The 18,571-nt window shown below is 33.8% G+C and overlaps 1 protein-coding gene across 1 annotated transcript in view; it reads left to right on the top strand.

Moving 5' to 3' along the window:
- Positions 1-18,571, top strand: part of LOC145259124 (gem-associated protein 5-like) — an 827,294-nt gene that overhangs the window by 436,984 nt on the left and 371,739 nt on the right. The gene's annotated exons all lie outside the window — the stretch shown is intronic.

The raw sequence follows: 18,571 nt of genomic DNA, 5'->3' as shown, positions 1-18,571 counted from the left end.
CCATTACAAGTCCAAAATATTGCAACAATATCGTATTGAATAAACATATACTACCAAAGGAGGAGGTAATGATTTGGAGGATAATATCATATTGAACATACTTTGGAGGATGATATCATATTGAATAAACAAATACTACACTGACCTCCAAAGGAGGACAGTATCATGTTGACCGAACATATACTACACTGACCTCCAGAGTAGGAGACAATGACTAGAGGGATGTAGCAAATTTAATGCTTTTTGTCAGAAGTGCTATCACTGAGGAATATTTACAAGGCTACACAGACTTTTTATTTTTCCTCAGGGCTAGAGTGCTCCTTTTTAATGGGCGCTGTCTTGTTCTGTCCATCTTCTGACCTTGTGTCACATTCTCTCCCTGTGGTGGAAGGGAGTAAATACATATTAACAATAATTATACCAAAAATATTGCTACAGTTTTCCATTATCACTTTTTTAATATCAGCTCAAAATATTTTCAGCGTTTTTAGAGAATTGACGCTTTCTGTTCAGTAAAACCTTTCACTTAAATAGACAAAAAACTAGACATGTTTACATTTGCTGCAAGTTTGTAATGCATATGAATGAACAGGCTTTAAAGAAGAGGAACCACACAAGAAATTGAAAATATGTCTGATCTGGAGTGACGGTTGATCAAGAGCCTTTGATTGGATTTTGTTATCAATATCAGAACAGAAAACTCTTTATCGGGGTTTACACAGGTTTGAAAAGTTCATGCATTTTGACTTGTGCCTTGAAAAAGTCTTATTTCTATTATTAGCTTGAAAAATTCTTGAAAATATGGTTGGAGTGACGGTTTATTTAAGAGCCAAACTAACTGATGAGTCGGAATCAACACTTTTAAGGATGCTCTTATTGATGGCAGAACTTCTTGAACCTTTTTAAAACTCATTATGCAAAATTAAAAGTACATAAAAATAACATTAGAAACAAATGTTCCAACATTTTTGGTCCCTCGATTTATCGGAAAGGGACCTATGTTTTCAGTGGCGTCCACGATTGCCAGATAACCGTCCATTAGTTTTTCCTGAAATTTTGCCATAAATTGTATCTCCTTAAATAGATGTGAACAGTAAAAAAAAATTTTTTTGCAAAAACTCCTATTGCGTCCCCAGGAGCTCAAAAGAGATCAAAAATGCCTCAAAATAGCTAAAAATGACACGTTTTGCTCCATAACTTTTGATCTATCCATTAGATTTTTCTGAAACTTGGCCAAAATGTGGAGCCCATTGTTTTTAATATATATCCAGTATGGGTGACCCTGGCAAAATGCTGCTTTTAAAAATTATTTTCATAGTTAGATAGCTGTAGAATTTTCTATAGTAGAACTGAAGGAAGATTGATAAATAACAATTTCTGGTGATACAAACCAAGGGAAAGAATTGTAAGTTAAATCAGTAAAACCCGCTTTCTTTTTGGGTTACTTAACAAAGGGGGGATTGGACCTAGTAATTCACCCCAGAGTGTCCATTCACACTTTTCTCAATAACCATGCCTTGGATTTTTTTTTTAATTTTGTTCAAACATAAGTCATAGTGAAAGTAAATATTTCACTCATGAAGGGGGGACCCTGCATCCTCGGCTTGTTAATATTCTTTTTCTTAACCAAACAAATAACTACTTTTCACGTCAAACACTCATACATTTTTTTTTTTTTTTACAGAAATCTTTTTTTTTTTTTTGAAAAGAAATCTTTTTTTTTTTTTTTAAGAAATCTTTTTTTTTTTTTAAAGAAATCTATTTTTTTTTTTTAAAGAAATCTTTTCTTTTTTTCTTTTTAAAGAAATCTTTTTTTTTTTGAAAAGGAATCTTTTGTTTTAACTCTTTATTTTTTTTAAAAGAAATCTTTTTTTTATTTTGAAAAGAAATCTTTTTCTTTTAAAAGAAATCTTTTTTTTTTAAAAGAAATCTTTTCTTTTTAAAGAAATCTTTATTTCGAAAAGAAATCTTTTTTTTGAAAAGAAATCTTTTTTTTGAAAAGAAATCTTTTTTTTTTAAATCTTTATTTTTTTTTAAAGAAATCTTTTTTTTTTTTTTTTGAAAAGAAATCTTTTGTTTGATTAGTGTTCATTAATATACTTTTTACTTTAATGAAAAATTTTTTTTTCATTTTTATTTTAGTTTAGCAGAAGGTGCCCAAACTTTCCGGGTGGTGAAATATGCTTAAATATATTTTAATTCATTCCTATTTATTATTATACAAGGGGCCTGAATTAAGTAATGCCCTGACCCACTTCCAGTTGTCTGATCTAGCTGAAATTTTGCATGTGCAATGATTTATATCTCTACGGGTTATATGGCAAATTACAGCTCTGAATTAATTGTGGTTTCTGTTTTACAGGTGTTTGAACTGAGTCAAGTGTGAAATGGAGCCTGTTGAATGTCGAGCAGTGATCCGGTTTTTATATTTGAAAGGACGCACACCACAGGAGACTTTTGATGAAATGAAAGAAACTTATGGTGATAATGCCCCATCATATGACCTTGTAAAATGCTGGCATCGTAAATTCAAACATGGCCGGAAGTCTGTGGAAACAGCTCCCAGACCTGCTGCAAGTTTGTAATGCATATGAATGAACAGGCTTTAAAGAAGAGGAACCACACAAGAAATTGAAAATATGTCTGATCTGGAGTGACGGTTGATCAAGAGCCTTTGATTGGATTTTGTTATCAATATCAGAACAGAAAACTCTTTATCAGGGTTTGCACAGGTTTGAAAAGTTCATGCATTTTGACTTGTGCCTTGAAAAAGTCATTTCTATTATTAGCTTGAAAAATTCTTGAAAATATGGTTGGAGTTTTCATTGATGAGGCATCTGTCCGTCAAGTTGAGACTGCCATTTTGGAAGATCGGCGCATTACTATTCGCCAAATAACCCAAGATGTCAAGATTAGTACAGGGTCTGTGGAAACTATCATTCATGACCATTTGCATATGCATAAGGTGTCTGCCAGATGGATTTCCAGGTTGCTCACACCATTCCAGAAGCGAGAACGTGTCGAGTGCTCGAGGATGAATTTGGAGATGTGCCAAGAAGATGAGTCAAAGTTTTTCAAAAGACTGATTACACAGGATGAAACCTGAGTCCATCATTATGATCCAGAGACCAAAGCCCAGTCAATGCAGTGGAAGTACTTAGACTCCCCATCTCCAAAGAAGGCAAGGGTGTAGCCCTCCACTGGCAAGGTCATGCTCAATCTTCTGGGACCAGGACAGAGTAGTGATGACAGATTTCCTTGCAAAGGGTAGCACAATTACAGGAGCCTATTATGCTTCATTTTTGAGGAAATTAAGGGAAGCTATCAAAATCAGGAGGCGGGGCAAGATCAGCAAAGGTACCCTCCTCCTGCAGGACAACGCTCCGACCCACAACTCACATGTCACCAGATCAGAAGCACGGGTGTGTGATTATGAAATCCTCCCTACTCTCCTGATCTTGCACCCCCTGACTTTCACCTCTTCCCAGCCATGAAGTTTTTTTTGAAAGGAAAGCGTTTCCCAGATGATGCAGCCTTGATTTCTGAAGTCACGTTGTGGTCGGAGGACCAACCTGGGGTGTTCTACAAAAACGGTCTCCAGAGCTGCATCAAACAATGGGAGAAATGCATAACTCTGGGTGGTTCCTATGTAGAGAAAGACTAATAACTGTGCCAAGTTTCGTTGCTCTACTGCTATGGGAAGTGGGTCAGAGGCATTACTTATTGCACACCCCTCGTAGAGCCAAGGCTCTATTGAATATAATTTATATATAGTACTGATTTCAAAAGTTTCAAAAAGCAAAAAACATAGGTGACATAAGTTTGTATCAGTTGCCACATCTGAGCAGGTTTATTTACCACTAGTCTCTCACTTTTACATAGGGTCCAAAAAAAAAAGGTCTCAAATCTAATAGGTCTCACTGTATCGACCAAGTTCCAACCTCTGTCCCATCACTGCAGTGTTGTATCCCTGTGCCTGTTTTACAAGTACTTTAATAGAACGTGCTCTGAGGAACTCATGACACTAGTGCCTCCTCAGGTAGCAAAATTTTATCAGTTCCTAGATGCCAGAAAGCCTTCTACTTTCACAGCTATTTCCTTTGAACTGCTAGACTTTGGAATTCTTTCCCTGTTTCCTGCTTCTCTGACTGTACTAACATGTAGAAGTTTAAAAAAAAAAAAAAGGTAGTAAAATAAAATGGTAGAAACCAGATAAAGATGGTAATTGACATACCCAGGTACTATTCCAGCATCGTCACAGAACAAGTCAAGAAATCTTTTGTTTTTATTAAAATTGATCAATAAACATTTATATCATTAATATATTTTTTACTGTAACGGAAATTTTTTTGGTTCATATTTATTTTAGACTAGTATGGAAAAGGGAAGAAAAACTGGTAGACTTTTAGGAAATTTTTGGGGGGACTTCTTCTGGAAATGATAGAGATGACTGAGGAAATAAAATATACCATGATGAACTGAAAGACTTTCGAATTCTGCCAGCTCAACAGCTTCATTTTCAGTGGATTCAGTTTCAGTGTTGAAAGGGTCTTTGTGCATTTTGAATTACATTTTTCCGACGTCTTCTTATGGCTACATAGTCGAAGTCAATTAAGACACACTGTCCAAGATTTTTTGTCAGCAGTGCTATGTTATAATGAGCATTATAATGATTAAGAAGTTTTTCAGATCAACATGGTTAAGAATATTGCGGAGAAATATAAATAATACTTTAACAATCTAAAAGAAAAATTTATAAATTAATCATATGAAAAATAGCGCCACAATATTAATTTCAAACAAATAAAAATTTGTTTTTTTTTCATAATATTGCGTTGTAATTTGGCTTTCAAACGTATTTTATATATATTTTATTTTAAAATTCAATCAACGCTTCTATCAAGGAAAATACAACTGATTTTCATATCTCGTACGGCAAGTGTTCTCTTCCGGCATTTCAAAATAACATGGTGCACAGACCAACAAGTGGACTCTTCACTAACTGTTTTTTTCTATTATTAAAGGAGGGTAAACCTGTAAATTCACCCTTGTCCGTTCGTCCGTCTTCACTTTTCCCAATAACTACGCTTTGGAATTTTTTGAAATTTTGCACAAACATTAAACATGATATGAGTAAAAGTAACAGAACAGATTTTCCGGGAAAACTCTGGTTGGTCCCCCTGGGGGTGCCTTTCAAGTTAAAATGGCTAAATTTGACACTTTTGTGCTTATTAAAAAAAATTGATGCCTTGGATTTTTATAAAAATTTCTGAAAAGTTGTAACTAACTGCTTTCTATATAATTTTGTTTGTCTATACTTCGCGATAACTCTTGGGTGTGCTTCAGGACCTCTTTTAGGGCTAATAAAAACACTCTATTTTTGGGACTATTTTACCATATTTGTCCCAAATTTTTTGTGTAGTTTTGCATGGTATTGCTCAAATTTAAATATGTTATGGCCTTGAGGACTTTTGGGGCTAAATGGAGGAGGGGGCAAATGATGGGCATAGTCATTTCTTTTTTTTGCATGGTGCTATTGCTAAAACTGCACCATTTATTCATTTTCACCAGGATTTGACGTCCCCTGAGGACTTTTGGGACTAATTGTGGGAAAGGGACAAATGCTGAACTTGATCGTTTTTTTTAATGCCTCGTTCGGCGTGCACTCACGGGGGACCATGCATGCTTCACTTGTTCTTTGACAAAAAAAAAAAAAAGAAAAAAATGTATAAGATGAAAATGGCGTATAGTGCTAAAATATTAATTTTAAACAAATAAATATTTGTTTATTTTCATAATATTGTGTTGTAATTTGACTTTCAAACGTATTTCATACATATTTTATAATCATGATATCTTTAAGCAATAATAATGTACATGAAAATAAATTGCAATGGTTTAAAATGACGCATCTACAACCTGACAAAGCGTTTCGATATATTGTCTGTCAGTAGTTAGAATTTTTACTGTGAAATGACCGAGCTTTAAAAAATTTTCTTTCTACACTTTTTGTAGGGAGTTAAGCAGTGAGCTTAATTGAACTTCTGCATGTCAGTACAGTCAGGGAAGCCGGAAACTGGGAGGCAATTTCAAAGTCTAGCAGTTTGAGGGAAGAAGATATTAGAATAGAAGGCTTTCCGGTATTTAGGGCCCTTAACAGTGAAGGGATGGGATTTTGCTATTTGTCGAACTAGTTGTGAGTATTTATGTTGAACAGGCACAAGTCAAAAGGATTCAGTAAAGCACATTTTATTAAAATACTTGTAAAAACAGGCACAGGGATGCAACATTTCAGTGATGGGACAGGGGTTGGAATGTGGTTGATAGTGTGGGACGTATTAGATTTGAGACTCTTTTTTTGGGACCCTGTCTAAGAGTGAGACTAGTGGTGGATGCATGAGCCTAGATGTGACAGCACTACTCTATGCGTGGGAGAATGGTGGCTTTGAAGAGGTAAAGAATACTGTCAGGTGTGAGTAATTTTCTAGCATGGTAGAGAGAGCCCAGCTTCTTTGCAGCAGCCTTGGCAATGTCTTGAATGTATTTGTTCTAATTCATATTGCCTGTGAATGTTAAGCCAAGAAATGTTAATGAACAGCTTTTAGGTAGGGTGGTGTTAGTCATAATTATCAGTGATTGAGAAGGCTTCTTGTAATTGTTTAAGGAAAGAAGTTTTCACTTATGTGATTATAACATCTATTATATAAAAACGAAAATATGTGTTTGTGCGTTTTTTTGTATGTCCGGCAAAGGCTTGGGGTGGGGGTGGGGGTACCATTTCTTACAACATCTTATATACTCCCTAGATTATAATATCTACGATTTGTGAATGGACATCGTCTCTATCTTTTATTTGAGCGACTTTTATTTTATAAAATTCCTGCTATTCTGTCTTCTCGCATGTTTGTTTGGCTTTTTAGTATAAATAAAGTGAAACGAAGTCAGTTCCTTGGCTTTCTCACCAGGGATGTCCAGAAAGCAATGAGCTTTGATCAATGTGGGGAAAACCCGTCATATCAGACAATTGCTATTCATTTGGACACTCCCCTTTTTATGGGGCGCTACACAGAAAGCTTCAAGCTTAACTGGCTTGCAGCCAAAGTTAAGCGTGTGATCTTTATGCACCTGTGTCAACTCATTCACTTTTTAACTTTTTAATCGTTTAATTTCAACGATTCTCACTTCCTCTGCCCTCTTAGCAGCACAGTAAGATATCACGTTTTCTTTGACTTTCTTTTCCAGCTTCGCCTCAAGTCTTCAGGTTTGAGCCTACCTTCCTACTAATACTTTTTTTTTTTTTTTACATTCTTTTCCTCCTTCACTTTTCTTTTTCCTACATACACACCTACAAACACCCGGGCAATGCCGGGCACCCCTGCTAGTCATTTATAAATCCATATATATATATATATATCGTATATACTTTTTCTTTTCTTAAAAAGTAATTATTTGTATGGAGATATTACAGACAATGCCTTTCTTGTGAAACGGAAAATCAATTGGACGTCTATGAACGTGATCTACAATTATGCTAATAATAACTTTGTTTGATTTGTTTGTAAAGTTCTTGTTTATTATTGATTGTTGACAATCGATTTCCGTAGCATTTCCAAAGAACGTCATTAAAAATGCAGTGAAATTATAATAGTAATCCGTATCGACAAGGCAACTAACTTTGAACTATTTGCAATCTCTTCATAATCGTTATTTTCACAACGTTTTAGTCGATATAACCTACGACCTTCTTCTGGTGCATGTTGTCGAACTCATGAATTTTTCTGTCATACCTAAAGAATCTGTATGTAATTTGAATGAACCTTTTATTTCAACCACGTGGCATAGTAACTAAGGTACTTAGTAAAATTCAGTTATAAAGTTACACTCTTTTGGAGGTTAGAGGTTCAATTCTCATTGCGGGTGACACTCAAAATATAATTGCAAAGTACTTAAGATTTCTACCCATTAATGGCTGATGGAATGAGAACATGCCATCTCTATCTATTAAATGTAGTGTTCTGTTTGAAATTTCAGGTTCCAGAGTTTAACAGAAATACTCAAACCTGACAAGCAGCGAAATCCTACTCCTACACAGTAGATATCCCTAGATGCTAGAAAGCCTTCTATAATATAAATCTCACATGTCTGTTTAAATGTATGTAAGTATGTATATTTGTATGTCTGCCTAAAACTTTCGACTGACGTATTGTTTTGAAGCTTGACTCTTTGGACGACAAATATCGAAAAATTGGCTAAAACCATTAATTCCTTCACCCTCTGGGCACTTTTCTTTAGAGAAGGGTGGCTTTTTTTGCCGATATTTTCGCAAGTCATCCCCTCTTTTCGATTGACTAGCTTTAATTCAAACATTTGTCACTTCCGGTTTGGCGATGCGCGCAACAGCAAAGGCGTCACATTTTTTTTTTTTTCATGTTTTCATGTCCTTTGCGGTACGTGTTCGAGCCTGCCAGTCTACTACTACTTTTTTTTTCTCAACACACACCTCCAAACACCCGAGCAATGCCGAGTACCTAGGCTAGTCTACTCCAATAGTTTCTTCCCTAGGACAGCTAAACTGTGGAATTCCCTTTCGGATCTGTGCTTCCCTGACTGTACTGACACGCAAAAGTTCAGGTGTAATGTAAACAAACATCTTGTTGCTCAACCAAAATGGCATCGTGCCTTGTTCGGGGTGAAAATGCAAAATGCAAAAAAAAAAAAAAAAAAAAAAAAAAAAACTCTAAGTTTGAAGAAAGTCGGAGGTTAGATCGACTGAAATGTTGTGAAAATAGCACTCTGGATGAGAACAGTAGAATAATCAATCCTCATTTAAAAGAATAAGAAAAGCAATAAAATCAATTGCAGGGGGCAGGGGGGGGCGGAGATAAGTAGTGTGAATTATGTAATCATATCTGACAAGTGTAAACCAAATCAGTCCTTAACCCCAACCCTAACCTACTTGGATATCAACTGGGACAACATGATATGACTATTCAATTGAATGAAACATTTAAGAGGTTGACTTTTATATCAACCCTCAGAGATTACATATATCTCCCCCGCCCCGCAATTTTCTTATCTTTTTTTTTTTTTTTGCTGGGTATGAGGCATTCTACTGGATGCCAGAGATTCACCCATTGTTTCAGACATTCCAATCGAGAGATCATCGTAGGGTTCTAACTTTCTCTTTTATGCACAGTTGTTTGTAATTTCTCTTGCACTTGGTTCACCGTGTATATTTGCCGGATAGTTTTTTTTTGTTTTTTTGTTTTTTTTAATTCTGATCTCTTTCTATTTTTTTCTTTCTTTTCTTTATCTTGTTCCAATATTCTATTAAACATATCGTTTCATTTAATCATCTTTAATCAGTCTTGAACGTATGTGAAGGTGATTAACATCGTCGAAACATAGATTAATCCGCATTGGTTTTTTTTTTATGTTTATATGATTTCACTTTCGCAAGAGAAGAAACAGAATCTGAAATAGGCAAGGATAGAAAAAGTAGACACCATTTTAAAAATTGCAATGAAAAATATTTATTACGGATCAGAATTTTTCAGATGAGGACTGTTTGAATTTTTTCAATTCTTTAGAGTATTATTCTCATCTTGGGTGTTTGCACAACATTTCCATCAATTGAACCTCTGACCTTGTTCAGGTGTATCTTGTTGAACTCTGAATCTTTTTATCAAACTCTGAAATCTCCATGGAATTTCGAATGAAACTCTTTATTTAATCCACGGGGGTAGCATGCTCTCGTTCCGTCAGCCATGACTGGGTAGAAGTAATTTGTATTTTGAGTGTTGCCTGCACTATTAAACATTCACACCTTTCCTCTCCTTCTTCAGTAAATTAAACACAAATCGCGTAGAAAGTGATTGACATAAGAAAAAGAACAAAAAAGTTAGAGAGAGGTCAGGATGCTTTTCTGAACTATTTCTACCTTTCTCTTTCTTTTGGTTCACGCTAATATTCTGTTTAGAATATTAGTCTTTGATTTAATCATCTTCAATCAGTCTTGAACCTCTGCAGAGACGATTAATAGCATCAAAACATAGATTAATCTAACAATTGATTATTGGTATTATTTGGATTGTTTGGACTACTGTTCTTATCTAAAGTGTTATTTGTTGAACTCGGAAATCTACCCAGAATTTTAAATAGAACTCTTTATTTAATTCTCAGAGGTAGCATATTCTCGTTCTGTCAGCCATGACTGGGTAGAAGTCCTAAGTAATTTGTATTTTGAGTGTCATCCGCACTATCAAACATGGACACCCTTCCTCTCCTTCTTCCATATTCAGAAAACCAAACAGCCAGACGAATTGTCTGTAAATTATTGTCACAAGAAAAATAAAGATATATATATATATATATATATATATATATATATATATTCGGACACATCCCTAAATCTTGAGTGACTATTCAGTTGTAAGAGAAAACTCTTCCTGGCTCCCAGGGAGAACTAACTTATACCAAATATAATTATTTCTAAAAATAACAGTAAAAATCAATATATATATATATATATATATATATATATATATATATATATATATATATTCGGACACATCCCTAAATCTTGAGTGACTATTCAGTTGTAAGAGAAAACTCTTCCTGGCTCCCAGGGAGAACTAACTTATACCAAATATAATTATTTCTAAAAATAACAGTAAAAATCAATATATATATATATATAATATCCACCTAATAAATAATTAAAACTATGTTAAATAGCTATAATTTAACAGACACAAATAAGATATTCTAGTATTAGTTTTCTTGCCTTTGCTGCTCTCCTAATAGTCTGTCTACAAGACTAATTTTTTCAGAAAGGCAGCCATCTTAAATTCTTCACTTTGTATATGTGTTTTTTTTTTTATTATTAAGAAGTAATAGGTTTTAGGGATCCTTTATGTACAGGTTAAGAAGTTCATTTCAAATATTTTTGCTGTTGGCCACTTATAACCCTATTATTGTCCTATCTTGCAATACATGCAATTGTAATTAATTAAAGAATATTAATTTTGTAAAAATTTGTTTATTTCTTGACAAAGAAAATTAATGAAATAAATTGAATTTTCACTGAAAAGTTAATCAATTAAGTGTCAGTATGTCTATATTTTCTACTGTTGAGTTGAACTTGGACTAATGATTGGTTAGAATACACATCTTGAAAGAAAAATGTTATTTCTTTTATACAGGAAGGGAAATATTGACTCCTATAAATAGAAGACTGAGTATATGTGGTATATTTAAAAAATCAATAGGTTATACATTTAAGATAAAATTTGCGCAAAGAGTTAACATTGCACTTTTTGCAATAAGTTAGCGACTCTTTTGTATAAGTTCATACATCATTGAAGAAATAGAATTTTAGCAAATTTCAAAGGAATTTTAAAAAGGTTTCAACAACTCTGAGAGAAGTTGATGAATGTAGGTGAATTTGATCCTTGCTTCAAAGTAATTATGCAATAAACAATATTATTATACATTATCTTATAGATTTTAAAAAGAAATTATTTGGTGTCCGATTTATAGGATAATGAGAACGAATGAGTTAAAGAAGAAAAAAAAATGGATAAATTACCAAAACCTTTTTTGAAATATTATGTTAGTTTTCAAATGAATTAATGTAACTGAAAACTATAATCATTCTGGATTTTTTTTTTTTTTTTTTTTTTTACACAGTGATCACCACTTATCAAGGCCCGGAAGCCACTCAGGGATAAGGGTTTTAAGATGAGAATTGATTTTATATTTTTTGATTATTCATTTTCTTTCTCTCTTTTTTTTTTTTTTTTGTGTGTGTGTGTTTTTAAGATCGTTGATAGGAAAAGTAGCTGAAACTTCACCCCCCCCCCTGAATCCATGCAACCATTTTTGTGTGTGTGTGTGTGTGTGTGTGTTTTTAAGATCGTTGATAGGAAAAGTAGCTGAAACTTCATCCCCCCCACCCACCCTGAATCCATGCAACCATTTTTTTTTTGTCTATATATTAATGACAATAGAAAAATACGAGCATGAAAAGTAAAGGACTAGTTGTTGAAACTGAAAAAGAAAAGGACAAGATATTCTAGTAAAAAATGTAATAAATTTATAACTTAAAATATTGCACCATTCAGAATTGATTATATAATGTTATAAATTGAATTTTAAAGAAAAATTTTTAATGCTGCAATATTTTAAGTTATAAATTTATTATATTTTTTACTAGAATATCTTGTCCTTTTCTTTTCCAGTTTTAATAACTAGTCCTTTACTTTTCCATGTTTAAGCTTAACCATATTACTTTTTATGCTTGCAGTTTTCTATTTTTAATCCATGATTTTTCTAGGCTTTCAATAAATTCTCTTGTTCTTTGTTTAATTTCAGTCTTATTTTTCCCCATAAACACATATGTAATAACAATGTACAGAACTCGTCTACTTTCAATATCCCCCCCCAATTATCTTCCTTCCATGCTTTCATTAGTAAATTAGTAGCAACAGTAGTCACTGAAACGACATGGTTGCTATGAAAACCAGTTATAAAAAGTGTCGCTCACCTCCTTACATATTTTTACGATTTTGGACACCACTAAATTCATCATAACTTTTGTTTTACTGAACGAAAATTGAAAAACATTTATTTTCACAATATAGCTGAGAAGGTGATCTATAAACTGTTATAATTGTTTGAAATTTGCTCGAAAAATAAGTGAGCAGTGAAGCTTTAAAGCCGGTCTAAATGACTAAAACTGCTACTTAACCATATATTCATTAAACACTACCGTGTTTGAATGATACGATAGCGTGTATGTTATTTTCTGTGTCACACTTACAAAAATAATAAATAATTTTACCAAGAATTCGTAAGTTTCAGTTTCGGTTTTCATTATAGCTGATGGCACTTAAGTCATCTATTTTATATAAATAATTTTACCAAGAATTCTTCATAAGTTTTGGTTTTGATTATCGCTGAAGGAACTCAAGTTATATATATATATTTTTTTTTTTTTTTGCATAAGTTTTTATTTCGGTTTCGATTCAAGCTAATGCATCCAAGCCAGATGGATATATTTTGTTTTTAAATCGCAACATTATAATATATAAACATCGATAGAACATTAGCTCTATAATAATATATACAAAATCTACAAGAATTAAAATATCATATTTAAGCATACTTTACGACCGGACTTTGCCGAGCGTTCGTGCTAGCTTAGATAAATACTTTTACAGTTTAAACAAAAAGCTACAATAATATCAGAGCGTCTCCATGTACACTGAACATCTACGGAATGCCAACATCAATATATTACGTATGGATGAGTTCCCTGTGGAATTTCCACAGGTCCCACTAGTAAATATTATTTGGATTCTTCAAATTACAGTTCACATCTTGAGCATTATTTTCACAATGTTTACTTTAGGCATATCTTGTCAAACTCAAGAATCTTTCTGTCGGTCAAACTCGGGAATCTGACCGTCAAACTCGGGAATCTGACCGTCAAACTCGGGAATCTGACCGTCAAACTTAGGAATCCGTATGAAATTTTGAACAGAATCTTTTATTTCACCATCAATAATTTCCCCCACTCTTCATCTGTGCCTAAACCTAAACGTACATTCCATGAACAAAGCTTCTTTCTTAGAACTGCACACATGCGGAACTCTCTTCCATGTTCCTGTTTTCCAGCTGACTATAATATGGTCGAATTCAAGTCTAACGTAAACAAATTCTTTATGAGCCATTCCATATAAGCTAACAAATTTACCAAATTTCCACCATCAATTATTACTACGATATTGTCCCATTGACCACTGTTCACTAATTAACCATTATCCTCGAGTGGTCTCTGGGCCTTGATAAGTGGGGACCTTTTTGAAAAAAAAAAAAAAAATTTTAGTCTACGGAGGTAACATGCTCTTGTTCCATCAGTCATAACTGAATAGAAGTTCTAAATAATTTGCAGTTATAAAAGTTACAACTGCGAATTTTTCCAAGAATCTTTCTGTCTTTTGGCACAGTTGTTTGACATAGTTATATGGAATAAGTCAGAGAGAGTTGCAACCTTGATTGAAGTGAGTGTTCCTAATGATGGCGGTCTTAACAGAGCTGAAAGAGAGAAACAGACCAAATACCAAGGTCTCATGTATGATATGAAAAGAAACTGGAACCTAAAGGGGATATCGATCATACCAGTTATCATAGGTGCCACAGGACTTATGAAGAAAAACCTGAAGTCCTACCTAACTAATATTCCTGGTGAACCAAGTGCAAAAGAGATTCAGACAATTGCACTTAAGGGAACAGCGAGGATACTAAAAAGAGCTCTCGGTTGGTTTCAATAAAAAAGCGGGGCAATGTTGGCAGCTGGTTTGGCTGCCCCATACCCGGCATTACAATCTTCAAAGGAAGAAAAATAAAAAAATAAATAAATAAATAAATAACAATCAAGATGAAAACAGTACGTTTTATTTGCGGACTATTAGCCTCATTTTTTATAGTTGTTGTTTTTACAATGTTTCGGCCAACTATTTTTCTGGCCTTCGTCAGGTGGTTAACCGCAACAGGATAGGAATGCGGAACCTTTTAACTCTACCTTCAGTAATTACTAGGGCTAGGACAACAGCATATTCTTTTAGTTGTTTTGACTCTCGAGTATGTGTATCCGTTGATATCTTATATGCCTTTATATAGAATGATGTGGTTCTTGGTTGATTAACTGTGTCTGTATCGGATATATACTCGAGAGTCAAAACAATGAAAAGAATATGCTGTTGTCAGGACCTATTAGATTGGAGACTTTTTGGGACCCTGTCCAATATGAAGAGAGTAATTGATTTTTTACAAAGGATTCAATACTTATTAAGGCCTGGAGGCCACTTGAGGATAAGGACTAAGAAGTGTACAGTAGTCAATGATTTGGTGAATTGGATTACTTGAGGGGACGGCTCATCAAGAACTTGTTTACGTTGGACTTGAAGATGACAATATTATAGTCAACTGGAAAGCAGGAAAACGGAAAAGAATTCTACAAGCGTATAGTTCCAAGAAAGAAGCTTTGTTTATGGAATCTATGTTTAGGTTTAGGCACAAATAAAGAGTGTGGAAAATTATTGATAGCGATTTCAACTAGACAAGTGTTTTTTGTGAAAGTTTGGCAAGGGAGGGACCATAGATTAGAGCTCAGACGAATTATTAATTAATTAATTAAAAAAAAAGTATATAAATTATTCAAAACCAGTCAGATTAGTTTATCCCTGAAGATGAATCCTGAAGGATTCGAAAGTACTTAGACTTATGATAAATTTGGTGATTACATCAGCCAATTCCTGCCAGAAGTGAAGACTGTTATTTGGAAGTTGGAAAGGATCGAAAATAGAATTAATAGACAAAGAACGTCTATTTTATTTAATGAAGTATACCCATATATATATATAGTAAGTTATAAAAATATATATGGCACTTACACACAATATTCCGTATTTCATTCTTGTAAGAATTTGTCAGGCTTGAAGTAAATACTGAAAATTTATGCATAAAATTATATTTCCGTATATTAATTTACGTGATTAAATGAAGTAGTCATATATATATACAGGGTCTCCACAAAGTCTGGCTACATAATCTACAGGATGCTTCCACAAAGTCTGGCTACATAATGTAGCCAGACTTTGTGGACACCCTGTATATAAGATGCAAGCAAACAATGACGTCCTGAGGGTTTACAGAGTTTTATAATTCTTCAGATTTATGATGTTTTGTAATTAGTAAGTTTTTCATTCGTGGTGTTATCAAAGCATCCCTCCAATGCTGTTCGAACCTCGTTATATATGAAGTTTTAATAATACGTGGTAATAAGATAGGGTAATAAAATTGGAAAAACATGGTTTTTAAAGGCATCTTTTAAAAATTTGAAACTTTTAAAAATTGAGCCAAACTTTTGTAAACTTGAATCAATGAATTTTCATTGGTTTCGGTTTTGGTGGTTACTCTTAATTAAGTCGAGTGTATTGGATCTGTGATGCCTTCTTTTTTTATTGATTAGTTTTTTTTTTCTATTTAAGTTTCGTTTCAATGATTTAAAGTAGCGAATACGAATTGTTAGTATATAAATACTAGCGAATGCTATAATTGCTAGTATAATAATAGATACACATTGGTGTTTATTATAGAGTGGAAGATATTCATATGCTTGATGCGTTACTTTGAATACTCTAACACGTAAAAAACTGCAACACAAATTACAGTGAAAAAATGAGGGGCAGGAAAAACGTGATTACCATCTTTGGAAAGAAAAATGAGATTCATGAGCTAAAAAAAAAAAAAATTGGTGTTTGATGTTTGTTTTCAATCAGTCGATTTGATCCGTTCAAAGATCAATCTCTTTGATCTTCTTTTTCGTTTAATGAAAAGATTTTTATGCAAAAAAAAAAAAAAAAAGAATGGTATCAGCCTAGTTTTGTCTCGGCTCGGCACTTTCGCGTTCTTTTCTTTTGCTGTGAGTCATTTATTGATTTTGTCGGAGAAAATTTAAAGAACCTTCAGAGAAATTCTTCACAAAAAAAAAAAAAAAAATCGATTCAGACGCATCATCACGTCATCGTATTCGGTTTAACGTCTGTTATCGTGGCATGTGTTGAACGGCTTTTAGAAATTGACCTGTAAACGAATGTATCTCTGGTCAACTCGTCTATTCCTTTTTCTTACAGACTTACATCTCCAGCCTTATGTCTTTATATGTTTACTTGGGCTTCCCGATGCCAACTGATCCTGTTACCTCAACTGTTCTACATCTTCTCACCCATGAAATCTCATCCATTCTCGTATCATCATACTTGGTTTAACCTCTGTTTTACATGTTGGCATGTGGTTGACGGCTTTTAGAAATTGACCTCCAAGCTATTCTATTTCTAGTCAATTTATCTATCCCTCCGTTTGTGCCCTCGTGCTAACAGATCAAACTGTTTGAAGGTACTGCCTTCCTGGCCTGAAAAAGTATCTAACCTACTTTTCGCTATTGGACTAGATTTTCTTTTCTCTTATTTAATTTCTGCAACTCTTTTTTCTGTTTTTCTTTTCCTCTTATCGCCTATCACCATCATCCTTTTCATGATGGTTCTCTCTGAAAACTTAATTTTATTGTGAAGGCTAAGACTTTAAACAATTCATGAAGAGAGTAGGGGAGTCAGATGACTTTTGTGCCATTAAAGAATGACTTCCTGTCTCCTTCCCTTCACATACACACTTAGTGTCTTTCGCTTAATTTTTGTCCTTTTCTTTAACTTGCCTCATGCTACCAGATCAGACCGTCTGAAAATACTGGTTTTCTGACCTAAAATGCGCCAAACATGCTGATGTTACAAAACTAAATCATTTTCTGCAAAGCCACAAACCAAAAGCAACTTTTCTCTACAAATCAACCAAACCAAACCAAACATGTTAATATTTGAAGATATAAAGAAATTGAAACAAAAACTTTTGTCAAAATTATGAAACCTGAAAAGAGATGATATGCTGTAAAACAAAACCATCAAACCAAACACCATGAACAAATATTTGACCATGAACAAACACCATGAACAAATATTTGACCATGAACAAACACCATGAACAAACACCATGAACAAATATTTGAAGATACAAACAAATTGAAGCATAAAAACTTTTTTCCAAAATAATTACTGAACCCCAATTTTTTTTTTTTTTTTTTGGTCCCTCGACAAAAGAGGGTGGACCTGTAAATTCACCCTTGTCCGTTTGTCCTTCTGCACTTTCTCAATTTGGAATTTTTTGAAATTTTGCACAAACATTAAACATGATATGAGTAAAAAAAAAAAAGTAACAGAACAGATTTTCCAGGAAAACTCTGGTTGCTTCCCTACGGGTGCTTTTCGGCTAAAATTAACACTTTTGTGGTTATTAAAAAAAAAAATTGATGCCTTGGATTTTTATAAAATTTTCTGAAAAGTTGTAACTGAGTTCTATATAATTTTGCTTGTCTATACTTCACGATAACTCTTTTAGGGCTAATAAAAAACACTCCATTTTGGGGACTATTTTACCATATTTGTCCAAAATTTTCTGTATATGTTTATTTAGCAGTTTTGCATGGTGCTGAACTCAAATTTAAATATGTTAAGGCCTTGGGGTTTTGGAGTTAAATGAGTGTGAGGAGGCAAATGATGGACATAGTCATTTCTTTTTTTTGTATGCTGCAGAACTCAAATTTACATATGTTAAGGTCTAAAACTGCATCGTTTGTTCATTTTCACCAAGATTTGACGACCCCTGGGGACTTTTGGGGCTAAATGGAGGGGGGGTGCTAAACTTAGTCATTTTTTAATGCCTCGTTCACTGTGCATTCAAGGAGGACCATGCATGCTTCACTTGTTTTGTTTTTTGGGTTTTTTTTACTTCGGGACCCCTGGTTCAGGTGATAGAGGCATTGAATCTCTATGGTTCCAGGTAAGCATTATCTGAAGATAGTGGTTTCAATCCTTCCCAAAGCAGGCCAGAGGATTAGTCAGCCAAAACGTGATGAGACAACAACAATTATGGGAGACAATAATTACTCTGAATA

Source organism: Euprymna scolopes, chromosome 34 (assembly GCF_053919585.1).
Source record: "Euprymna scolopes isolate OS-2025 chromosome 34, ASM5391958v1, whole genome shotgun sequence".
Lineage (NCBI taxonomy): Eukaryota > Metazoa > Mollusca > Cephalopoda > Sepiida > Sepiolidae > Euprymna > Euprymna scolopes.
The sequence above is the reverse complement of the archived record's forward strand: the minus strand, read 5'-3'. Positions and strand labels throughout refer to the sequence as shown.